Below are 12,188 nucleotides of genomic sequence, written 5' to 3'. Positions count from 1 at the left end.
TGTCAAGCACTCATCTGTTGTATTCGTTCAAAGCAAATGCACTCTCGCGGTAAAACTTCCCGCGCTTTGTACTGCTAATTTATTTACTAACCAATTTTAACTTTGTTTAGATCCTGTCGATAGAAAACTAATAAGAAATAGAATGAACAACGTTTTAAACTCAATGGATCGAGTAGGTGTTTATAAAACACTCCATTCAACAGGAGCAGAACACACAGTCTTCTCAACTGCGTATTGAGCGTTGTTCATTGCGGATCATATGTTAAGTTACAAAGCGAGTCTAAATAAATGCAGGAAAACAGAAATCATATCAAGTTTCTTTTCAGACCACATGAGATGGAAGTGGAAGTCAATAATAGGAGGGAAATTTGAAAACGAATAAAATTGACCGACATATTTCTAAACAACCAATAAGTAAAGTAGGAAATTGAAACATAAATTTTGAAAATGTCTTAGTTTAGACGCGATGGCACGCATTTGCGGTCTTAGCATGCCAGAAACGGAGACTGAAGACATCCTAGTTGACAAAGCAAGACCTACCCCCAACCCCCCCCCCAAAAAAAAAAAAACAAATCTTGAACAAAGATGGGAATACAACTTTCTGAAATAATACCGGAAAGAGGAGACATTGCTACGAATGTCAGACATATAACCAATTGTAAGAGACCACTGTGAACAACTACATACCATCTCAGAGAAATGAACGAATTCTTATACATATGCAATCTACCAAGACTAAATCAGAAGGAAATAGGAAAGTTAAACAGAGCAAAAACGAATCAGGATAAGGGAGAACACCATTCTCCACAAAACACTGTAAACTGAATTCAACTCCCTGTATTAAAAAAAATCATCATGATCAAATGGGATTTATCCTTGGGATGTTAAGCTTATGCAGTATATATGAATGAGTAAATGTGGCTGTTATTGAGCTTTTGCTACTTTATTAGGCTCTTTTATTCACCATCCTTCTCCAATCCTCAGAACTAGGAAGGAGAGAAAGAAGGTTAGAGGGGAAAGAGGTGTTGATATTGTTAGACTGCTTGGGGCAAGTCTGGTCTTCCTCATTAGGCTATCTCCAACTAGCAACCAACCGGCAACCAGCAGGGGTGACAGGGATGGCAGCAGCAGCACTTGCGGCAGGGGTAGTGCTAGCAGCTGGGGCAGGTGCAGTAGAGGAGCAGGACGACCAGGACCAGGACCAGGAGGACCAGGAGGACCATGAGGACCAGGAGGACCAGGAGGACCAGGAGGACCAGGAGGACCAGGAGGACCAGGACCAGGACCAGGAGGACCAGGAGGACCAGGACCAGGACCAGGAGGACCAGGAGGACCAGGAGGACCAGGAGGACCAGGAGGACCAGGAGGACCAGGAGGACCAGGACCAGGACCAGGACCAGGAGGACCAGGAGGACCAGGAGGACCAGGAGGACCAGGAGGACCAGGAGGACCAGGAGGACCAGGAGGACCAGGAGGACCAGGAGGACCAGGAGCAGGTAGGTGTAGTAGGTGCATCAGGGGCAGCGGAGGGGTAGGGGCAGGGGCAGAGGCAGGGGAAGGGGTAGGGGCTGGCACAGGGGCAGGGGCAGGGGCAGAGGGAGAGGCATGGAGGGGCAGAGGTAGCAGCTGCGGCAAAGGCAGGGGCAGGGATGATGGAGGGGCAGAGGCAGTAGCTGGGATAGGGGCAGGGTCAATGGAGGGGCAGTGGTTGGGGCAAGGGTAGCAGCTGGGGCAGGGGCAGTAGGGGAAGGAGAAGAAACAGTAGCGGCTGGGGCAGGGGCAGTGGGGGGAGGAGCAGCAGTAGTGGCTGGGGCAGAGGCAGTGGGGTGGGGGGTAGGAGAAGCAGTAGCGGCTGGGGCAGCGACAGCCCGGCAGCCGTAGCACAGCAGTAGCAGTTGTAGTAGCAGCAGTGAAAGCTCGAAAGCAAGCATGGCAGCGGCAGCGGCAGCGACAACAGTAGCGGTAGCCCAGTCTTGGTAGCGGCAGCGCGGCCCGCAAAGCGTGGCAGCACAGCGGCGGCAGCCGCACAGTGCTGGCGTTATATACCCTCTGAAGAGTCCCCAGAATTCCAAACATAAACTATCTTCAGCTGGCAAAATTATGCCCCTGCTAGAGCATGAGACAATTTATAGTTAGCCGCTGCGGACAATATGAAGCAGCGCCATACCTGCACCTGCGATTAAAACAAACACATATTCGCATAACTTTTTTTGTGTGGTTTTTAAAGAAACCAAAATTCTCACTACACATGGCGCATGATAATAGCAGAAAAGAGGTTGTCACATTGTTATCTGAATAGTTGCATAGAAAGAGTCTGATGAAAATTAATATTTATAATAAAATCTCAAAAAACAAACCCAAATCAAACTGGTAGGCAGGGGACATGGCTCGACTGGTAGAACGCTTGTCTAGCATGTTCAAGGTTTGTCGCTCCAACCCCAGCTCTGCATGAACCAGGCATGGTAGTGCTTGCCTATGATCCCAAGGTTGCTGATATAATGACTTCAATCTCCTAGTTGCATAAAACCTATCAAAAAAAAAACAAAAAAACAAAAAACAAAGACAAATGAACAAAACCCCACAGTTCTAGAAGACCATATGGGACAAGCCATAAGCTATTTTTTAAAACTTTCTATTGATTGTTGGTGAATTTCCCATCGTGCACCCTAATCCCATTCATATCCTTGTCCCTCCATATCTGCCCTCTGCCCTTGCAACCTCCTCCTCCTCCTCAAAAGAAAATATAAATAAAACAAACGAAACAAAAATCTTGCCGTGGAAGCTGTAGTGTGGCACGCCAGAGACATCCACGTGGCCTTTGGTGTTAGCATGGGCTGCACTACGGACCTTGGACATAGTGACATAGGTGTGGCTTCAATGGCGACATGGGCCGGGCCAGGATATCATAGGCTACTCACATCAGTAGGCTCCTCAGCAGCCTTGCAGCAGCTCCCGTTCTATGAAGCTTCTCTTCATAGTGCTTAAACCAGTCTTTTGTATCTAACTGCGGTGGGACACACCACCCCAACTGGTAATCATGCCTGCATGTATGCATACATGGGGATACTCTTGAGTATACACATTCTAAGCAGCAACAATAACCTGCCTGGTAAAGAAATTAAGAAAACAATTTCATCAATGATATATAAAAGAAGGAAAATACTTACGAGTAAAATTATTCAAAGAAGTGAATGATCAGTCCTCTGAAATTGCTAAAACCTTGATGAAAGACCCCCGAAGGAGACAGGAATGAAGGGACATACAACTTGCCCTCACAGGTTAGAAGAATCACTATTGTCAGAATATACCTACTACACAGGACATTTACTGAGCTGACGCGTCTTCTATCAAAATACTAACGATATTCTCCATAGAAATAGAAAACACACTCTGAAAATTCATATGGGATTGGGAAGACGGAGAAGCTGAAGCGGTTTTGAGCAGAAAGAACAAGTTTACACACAGCACTCGTTTGATCTCAAAATGTACAATGAAGTAATTAACTCAAAACAACATAGGCCTAGCATAATAGCAGAATTAGTGACATTTAGAATAGGAAAGAAAGTCTAGGGCATGGAGGTGGTCGAAGTGGCATATATATTTATGATTGATTAATTTTATGTGTTAGTTTAGGGTGTTTTGCATGCATGCATGTATGTGTACCGCGTGAATGCTGGTGTTCCTAGAGGCCAGAAGAGGACATTTCGGATTCCCTGAAACTGGTTGTGAGTTGCCATCTGGATGCTGGGAATCAAACCCAGGTCTTTTGGAAGCGCAACAAATGCTCTCCGGTCTCATGGCTGATTAATTTTGAACAGAGGTACCAGGAACACACAATGTAGAAAGGGCAGCCTTTTCAATAAGGAGTGTTAGTAAAACTGGATCTTCGTATGCAGAAGGATGAAATTAGACCTTTATTTTATGCTGGATACAAAAATAGACTCCAAATAGATAAAAGATTAAGAGTAACCTGGAACGATAAAGCTAGAAGAAACTGGGAGAAAGGCTCATGGTAGTGATGTACGTAACCATTTCTAGGCTTGGACTTTAAAATCACAGACAACAGAAGCAAAAGGAGACGAATGGAATTGCATTTGTGAACAGCAAAGATAGTTGTTACTAAAGAGAAGATTTCTGGAGGGGTTGGGAAGAAATATTTACAAAGTATACAGTTAATAAATATTTGAGAATCATAAATTTCTGATAAGGGATCGGTGCCCAAAATATCTCAGAAAATAAGGAAAACTCATACCTGATAAACAACCTGACTGAAAAAGAGGCCAAGGATCCGAATAGACATTTTTCAGAAGAGAAGAGAGAGCTGAGATCCTTTCGGAAGGATTAGGCAACAGGTACATGAGACAAATGTTCAGCATCTATGACCCGCAGGGGATGACAGTAACAGCCATCACAAGAAACCACACACCATCAGTTAGAAAAGCCACTCTCTGAAGGGGGAATGATAGGAAATACTGGGTGAGACGTGGAGGAAGGACAGTCCCGCAGAAGTAATAAGAATGTGAAGTACGTCGGCCATTTTGGGGAACTAGTGTGAAAGGGTCTTATAAGACTAAAGTTAAAATAGACATAGGTCTCAGAAGTCCAGTTTCTCAGTCACCGGGAACTGAATGCATGTGCCGAACGAAGGAACAAACAGCTGCATTCCCAGGCTCAGCTCAGCAGCCAAGATGAGAAAAACAATCTAAGTATCTAACAGTGGTCGGGTGGATAGTGAAAATGTGGCTTAAACATGCAGGGGGGTACAGTGCGGTCCTGCAAAAGAAGGGCATTCTGCCGTTTGTGGTAACTGACAATGCAATGCATCGGTATTTCAAAATAAGCTAAAAGATAACTAGATTTTTTTTTTAAAAGCAACCTTGCCGCAGGGGGTAAAAATAAATTGGTAAGTTAATTGATGTTTTAGTTAGCTTGCTTGAATCTTTTCACAGTTGATGAAAACATTACATTGTAGTCTATAAATATGTCATTTGTGGTAATTTGTGAAACTGGAAGGTGTGCTAGGTAGAATAAGCTAGACATGGAAAGGCGGATACTGTGTGATGTCGATGTATGGGGAGGCAGCCTAAGCAAAAGTACCAAGGGTGTTGGGGAGGGGGATGGAGACACGGGGAATGATGATCAAAGGAAACACATTTCCAACTTTACAGGGATCTATTGCAGGGCTTGGTGAGTGCAATTTATGTGATGTATTGGTATTTCAAAATTGCTAAAAGACAACTAGATATTTTCTTAACATCCTTGCCACGGGGGGGGGGAATAAAATAAGTTGGTAAGGTAACTGATGTGTTAATTAGCTTGTTTGATTATTTTTTTTTACAATTGATTAAAAGCATTGCGTTGTATTCCACAAATACACTCAATTATCATCAATTAAAACAACAAATTAATTTGAGAACCAGGCGCTTTGTTTCTATAAGCTCATCATATTAAAAACCTTAAAGGTAAATTAAAATTGGATAATATTAGGCATGGCAAGTTATCAAAAGTATTAGTTATTAAGATTTGCCACAGACCAATAATGATAAAGGTGAAGCTTGGGCTGGGGAAATGGCTCGGTGGAATGGATAAGTGCTCACTAAGCAAGCACAAGGACCTGATGTTTACCTTCAGCACGCGTGTGAGCAATCCTGGCATGGTGGGATGCACTGGGGAGGGGGGGAATCTCTAGATCTCACTCACGTGCACCTGAACATACATAAACACACCCCCTCCAATAAAAGACAAAAACCTAACAATGCTAGACGAGGCATTCTTGTCAGAATAAGGTTGCCACCTGCCTGTGCTGGCTTGATTTCAACTCCTTCAGGGTGGGCAGTTTCCTTGCTGTGCTAGATCTTTAAGCATTTCAGATAAGGGTTTGTCTTGCCCGCGTACAGATACTCTGCTCATGTTCCTACCCATGGACACACAGGTTAGACACTGTACAGTTTACAAACAAATCTTACACAGCCTTACATTTCAATTTTTCTTTAAAAGGAGTGAGTTGTGTACAGGGGGATTAAATGCTTTATAGACAAGAAAAAAACTGCGCTAGAACCAACTTCTTCATCATCATCATCCTCTTCTTTCTTTTTCTTGCTCTTTTCAGCCTTGACTACCCCCTTTTTCGATGCATCAGGTTTTCCTTTAGCTCTGGAGGCAGCAATATCCTTCTCGTACTTCTCCTTCAGCTCGGCAGCCTTCTTCTCGTAGAGCTGCTTGTCATCCGAGGCATTGTTGTTCCACATCTCTCCTAGTTTCTTTGCAACATCACCAATGGATAAAACAGGATGCTCGCCTTTGATTTTGGGGCGGTACTCAGAACAGAACAGGAAGAAGGCCGAAGGAGGCCTCTTGGGTGCATTGGGGTCCTTGAACTTCTTTTTGGTCTCCCCTTTGGGAAGGATGTAGGTTTTCATTTCTCTTTCATAACGAGCCTGTCAGCCTTTGCCATATCTTCAAATTTCCCTTTTTCTTTAGCAGACATAGTCTTCCACCTCTCTGAGCACTTCTTGGAGAACTCTGAGAAGTTGACGGAAGCATCTGGGTGCTTCTTCTTGTGCTCCTCCCTGCAGGTTTGCACAAAGAATGCGTATGAGGACATTTTGCCTCTCGGCTTCTTAAGATCCCCTTTGCCCAAGTTTAGTTGGTTTTCCTCCGCGAGGCACAGAGTCGTCCAGTGCCCATCAGGCTCTCTCGCTTGCCCCGGCGCTGTCTCTATGGAGCTCAATGTACTGCAATGGCTGTGAGAGTTTTACATCTTGACCTTTAAGCAGAAGCAGTGAGTGCCTCACCAGGCCTAGCTTGTGCATCTGAGACCTTAAAACCTACTCCTGCAGTGACCCACTTCCTCCCAGCAAAGCCACATCTCCTAACAGCGCCACTTGTATGGGCCAGACATTCAAACACGAATCAATAAGGTCCATTCCTACAACAGACACTATGATGGCTGTTTTTGGTTATCAACTTTGGTTATCTACAGCTAGAATTAACTGCAGCCCAAGAGAGGTGCTGGATACATCTGTGAGGTAATTTTGTTTATTGAATTATTTGAAATGAGAACGCCCACCCTAAATTTCTGTCTTTTGAGGTGGGAAGATCAAGCTTAAATCTGGACCACACCTTAGTAGGCAGCCTCTGTAAAGGACATAGAAGCAGGAAGTGCTCTTTACCTGCTCTCCCTCACTCTCACAGGCAAGTCCTTTCCTTCTCTGGTGTTGGTACCCACTTCTTTTGTGATTCTGGTAAATCCTAAACCTAGCTGAGACATCCAGCCTTTATGGACTGAATAACTACTGGATTTGGGGATTTTTCCATCTGAAGACAGCTGTTGTTGGAATAGTCAGACTATAACTTGTAAGGCGCTCGAATACATCCTGTTTTTGTATAGAGCTATTCTATCAGTTTGTTTATCTAGAGAACCCTGACTCACCGACAGAGAGAGGGCGGCAAGGGCTGCAGGGATGAGTCACTGGCATGACCAATAGCTAGAACGCATAGTTCTGAGAAGCAGTGTGGGGGAAGTGGATTGCTTTCCTTCACCATGGCTACCAGTGACACTTCAGAAAGGCAGCTTGTTTGTCCTGGACTCTTGGATTCTGTTAGACTTGAGGTTCTGTCTGCAGGTGTGCAGGGTCCTCCGGGGGATGTGAGGGTGGGAGCCCCAGTGCTGCTAATGGCTCCTCACACCCATCCACACAACTCAGGCAAACGATTATCACAGTCACTGCACTAGCATACGAGAGGGATTCTCTTAGCATCTGAGACAGTGCCTTGTTTAGAAGACAGTCTTGGGAGACACAGTGACATGCAAGGAAGGGTATTAACTGACAGGGGGCTATGGTGGGAGGTTAGGAGGTCACAGAGAGAACTGGGTTGTGTTTTACAGCTGCCTAGCAGAGGGCGGCATGAATCTCTTGTTTTTCTCAAGGGGTTTAACTCTGAGGATCCTTGCTTGTACCCAGTGTGGGTCATATGGAAGGCCCAGACACTCCATCAGCCCTCTGATCAATACCATAATAACTAATAGATTTACTATGATCCAGGAGTTTGCTCCTTAATTTCTTCCCTGGCTATTTGTCTCTTAGATTGCTTTCCTGCCTACTCCCCAGCCTCATGTACATTAGTCCCTAGGAACGAAATGTCTAACAAGGAAAGAAAATTAACCTTTGGCTTCCTGGGCACAAAATGTAGTACTTGGGGGAATCTGTAAAAGAACAGCGCCTTGTATGGACTGGTCTGATGAACTCCTTAGCACTGAAGGATGTGAGGATGTTGGGGTGATGCAGGACCACAGGCTAGTTAGGAGTTATCTTGGACTGACTATCTTTAGCATTTTTAATAACTATTCCTTGCTTACGTGCATGTCTGAGCTGATATTCTTTTTTTCCCCCAAAACACTTTATTTATCAGTATTTGTATATACATACATACTTATACATGTATACATATATACATACATATATGAACAATAATTAAGATGTATTTGGGGAAGCTAGAATCGCTTGAGTCCAGGTCGCAAACATGGCGTCCTCCACCTCCTCCCGGACAGCGGCGGGAAGCGAGTGATGAATCAGGAAGAACTGAGGCGGTTGATGAAAGAGAAGCAGCGCCTGAGCACCAACCAGAATCCCCGTCGTCGTCGTCGTCGTCGTCGTCGTCGTCGTCGTCGTCGTCGTCAAGTACAACGGTCTGGGGCAGTTGAGCTGCGCTATGTAACACCCCGGTCAAGAGCGAGCTCCTGTGGCAGATCCACGTTCTAGGAAAGCAGCACTGGGAGAGAGTAGCGGAGCTGAAAGGCGCCAAGGGAGCAACCTGGCCGGCACTGCAGCTCAGCCCACCAAGAGGAGAGCGACTGATGTGGAGAGCCAAGACGCCAAGAAAGTCAAGGCCTCCGTGGGTCCTCGGGTACAGCCCTCCACCTCAGCCTCGTCCACCAACTTTGAGAAATCGGGAAAAGAGGCCTCTATGACGGCTCCCAGTAAACCTGAACTCCGTTTACACCCTGATTATGGAGGTGAGGAGGAGTGCATCTTCCCGATGCACAGGGCAGAGAACACTCGCTTGCCTCTCCGAGGGAGACAACAAGCAATGTGCTGCCAAACGACCCCTTTAATACAAATCCTCCCAAGGCTCCCTTAGTTCCTCATTCAGGGTCAATTGAGAAAGCAGAAATACACGAAAAGGTGGTGGAAAGGAGAGAGAACACCGCCGAAGCATTACCAGAAGGGTTCTTCGACGACCCTGAGGTAGATGCAAAGGTCCGGAAGGTTGATGCCCCAAAGGGTCAGATGGACAAAGAGTGGGACGAGTTTCAGAAGGCCATGAGGCAAGTCGACACTATCTCTGAAGCGATCGTTGCCGACTCACTGTTAAGCGGATGTTAGCCCAAAAGCTTGGATTATCGAAGACTCAACCCGCAGACCACATGAAGCTCATGAAGAAGGAAGACCAAGAGGGGATGCCTCAGTTCTACTTAGAACGAGTAACAAAAATGTTCAAGGGAGCAAATATGGAAACAAAACATGGGACAGAAACTGAAGGAGGGGCCATTAGGAGACCATTCCACCTGGGTATTCATCCATGTACAGCCACCTAAGCTAAACACTTTTGGATGGCTGGAAGTGCATAATGTGAGGAACATGATATAGCTGTCTCCTTAGAGGGCTGCCAAAGACTAACACACTCAGAGGATGATGCTCACAGTTAACCACTGATATGATCAGGTGTTTCTCAATGGAGATCTTAGAGAGAGGACTGAAGGAGCAGAAAGGGTTTGTGACCCCAGGAGGAAAACAGCAATACCAAACAAACAGAGTCCCCCAGGGTCTAAACCACCAGCCTGGGAACACATAAGGAGGGACTTAAGACTCCAGCGATATATGTAGGGGAGGATGGCCTTGTCGGGCATAGGTGGGAAAGGAATTTCTTGGTCCTATAAAAAAAATAAACACAGAGTTGGGGGGAATGTGAGAGTGGGGAAGGGATAGTGGGGGGGTAGATACGGTCACTGCCTCATAGAAGCATGAGGAGGGGGATGGGATAGGAGGTTTCTGGGTGGTGGGAGGAAGTGGGGTAAGGGGATAAAATCTGAAATGTAATATTACAACCATTTTTTAAAAAAGGGGGGGGGAAGAAAAGTTATTAGAACCAACATCTTTAAAAAAAAAAAGTCAGCCCCCTAGGAGGGAAAAATTTTTTTTTCTTGATACTAAAACGTGTCCTGAGAATTGTATATTGCAGAATACACAGCCTTGGTGTATCTACTCATCAAGTATACAGAGCAGACCTGCCCAAACCTCCGATGTCCTGGAATTCCATCTGGATTCAGTGAAGACACAGCGTCAGAGGCTTATCAACTTACTCTTCCCCCGACCCCTCTTCTAAGATCTCAACGCCCCGTAATCAGCTTGAAGAAGTTAAAGAAGAGTCAGCGCCCCTATTCCCTGGGCTTGGGGACTAATGTGGTTAATAATGGTCTGTCTTTCTAGGGAAAAATAGTGGTTTTGTTGGAACAGGGAGGATTAGCTAGGACTTATTGCATAGCCATAACCTATTGATAGAAATCTGTATAATTATTATCAAGATGAAGTTATAATTTCTTTTTTTTTTTTGCACTTAAACAATACTGCAGTTTATCAAAAAAGACATAAGGAATTTCAACTCTTATTCTTTGAGTTACAAAAATCACGGTTTGGCTAAGTTATAAACATGTTTTTCATGTAATTATTTGCATAACTCTCAGTGGCTTAAGATCAGAACTGGTTCTTAAAGAAAACACTAAAAACATAAAAAGCCCCTGTATTTAACTGTCGAATATTCATTTACGCTTACATTCCAGGATTTGCTATATCACTTATAATTTTAAAGGTCACATCCAAAGGAGAGAACAAACCACCTAGAAACTGGCATTATTTATTTATTTTTTGGCTCGTGAGACGTCCTTAATTTGTTGATGTAGCAAACAAATTTCAACTCTGCTATGCAAATGACAGAATGAATCTGCTCAGCAATTAACTTTAGAGTTCAATTTCATACAGGCAACATGCTATATGTGAAAAAATTACTAACTGAACTACAGGTATTAAATACTGAAAAACATTAACAGTTTATTACAATTTATTTTATTTAACAATCTAGGAAGTTCGCGGCCATCAGCAGTTCCAGTGCAATTTCAGGAGCAATTGGGAATTCAGGAATTTCAGTGGAGCTGTTAGTAGAGCGGACCTTGTAGGTGAAATACATGCACACTTTCGATAGCACATGTGAAGGGATCTCTCTAAAATTGACCTCGTTGGTTTCATTCTCGGCGAACTGACCTGGACCACTCAACATGGCCTTTATTGTTCCTGGTGTTAATGCATGTTCTCCTTTTACAATGAATTCATGACCATCGGAAGGTATTAATTTCACATACATAGCATCAGGGCCTTCACAGCCACCGTAGGTTTTTTCCTCTCCATCCATTATGTTCTTATAAAATTCTATTTGATCCCAGAGGAAATTTAGTAATTTCCTGGCGAGGCCGAGACGCGGTTCGCTAGTAACTTGAGTCCAAAGGAAGTGCGTTCAGTTATAATTCCTTAAATGGTACAAAATTTACTTTGATTTCAAATGTAAGGTTTTCATTGGTACGAGCTTCTTATTAATATAAAAGTGAGATGAATATTGATACTCTCATGGGCATTGTGCCTGTATAACACATTTAGGAATACAAGGCCTAGACCCAGCCCTTCTTTAACTTTTGTAACTGATTTGGGAAGGTTAACCTATGAGTTAAGGGACTATAGCAAATTCATGACTTTGAGTTTATTGTTAGGAGGTTTCCCATATTTTACTTAGAAATAGCTGAGAGGAGTGAACGACAACAGTCCAGGTTACCTTACATGGATAGTTGGTTTTCAAAACATCAGAAGTCCATAGAATTGATGCTACAAATATTTATATATTAATGTCCATTCTGATTAGAGACCTGTCTGCTCCTGACAGCTTCCTGTCGTGGATTCTAAGAAGAAATTGAGCATCCTTGGAGTTACACCAGTTGTGTGGTGACAGCCACTAGGCAAGAATTGCCTCTTTCCATCTACAGACAAATTACTGCCCAGAAAAGGACACACATGCAGAATAGTCGACTGATTATATCTGCCTAGACAGAGTAATCAGCCCTTTATAATCCTGCATCACTAAGG

General features: G+C 44.2%; 3 pseudogenes; 1 reads left to right on the top strand and 2 right to left on the bottom strand.

Annotated features, from left to right (window-relative positions):
* Window positions 1–980: 980 nt before the first annotated feature.
* Window positions 981–6,613, bottom strand: LOC143435430 (high mobility group protein B1 pseudogene; annotated as a pseudogene).
* Window positions 6,614–8,523: 1,910 nt separating this feature from the next.
* LOC117693639 (zinc finger protein 830-like) lies at window positions 8,524–9,966 on the top strand (annotated as a pseudogene).
* Window positions 9,967–11,127: 1,161 nt separating this feature from the next.
* LOC117693521 (elongin-C pseudogene) lies at window positions 11,128–11,568 on the bottom strand (annotated as a pseudogene).
* Window positions 11,569–12,188: the final 620 nt, after the last annotated feature.

The sequence above is a fragment of the Arvicanthis niloticus genome, chromosome 21 (genome assembly GCF_011762505.2).
Source record: "Arvicanthis niloticus isolate mArvNil1 chromosome 21, mArvNil1.pat.X, whole genome shotgun sequence".
Classification (NCBI taxonomy): domain Eukaryota; kingdom Metazoa; phylum Chordata; class Mammalia; order Rodentia; family Muridae; genus Arvicanthis; species Arvicanthis niloticus.
This window is presented reverse-complemented; position numbering and strand designations above follow the sequence as displayed.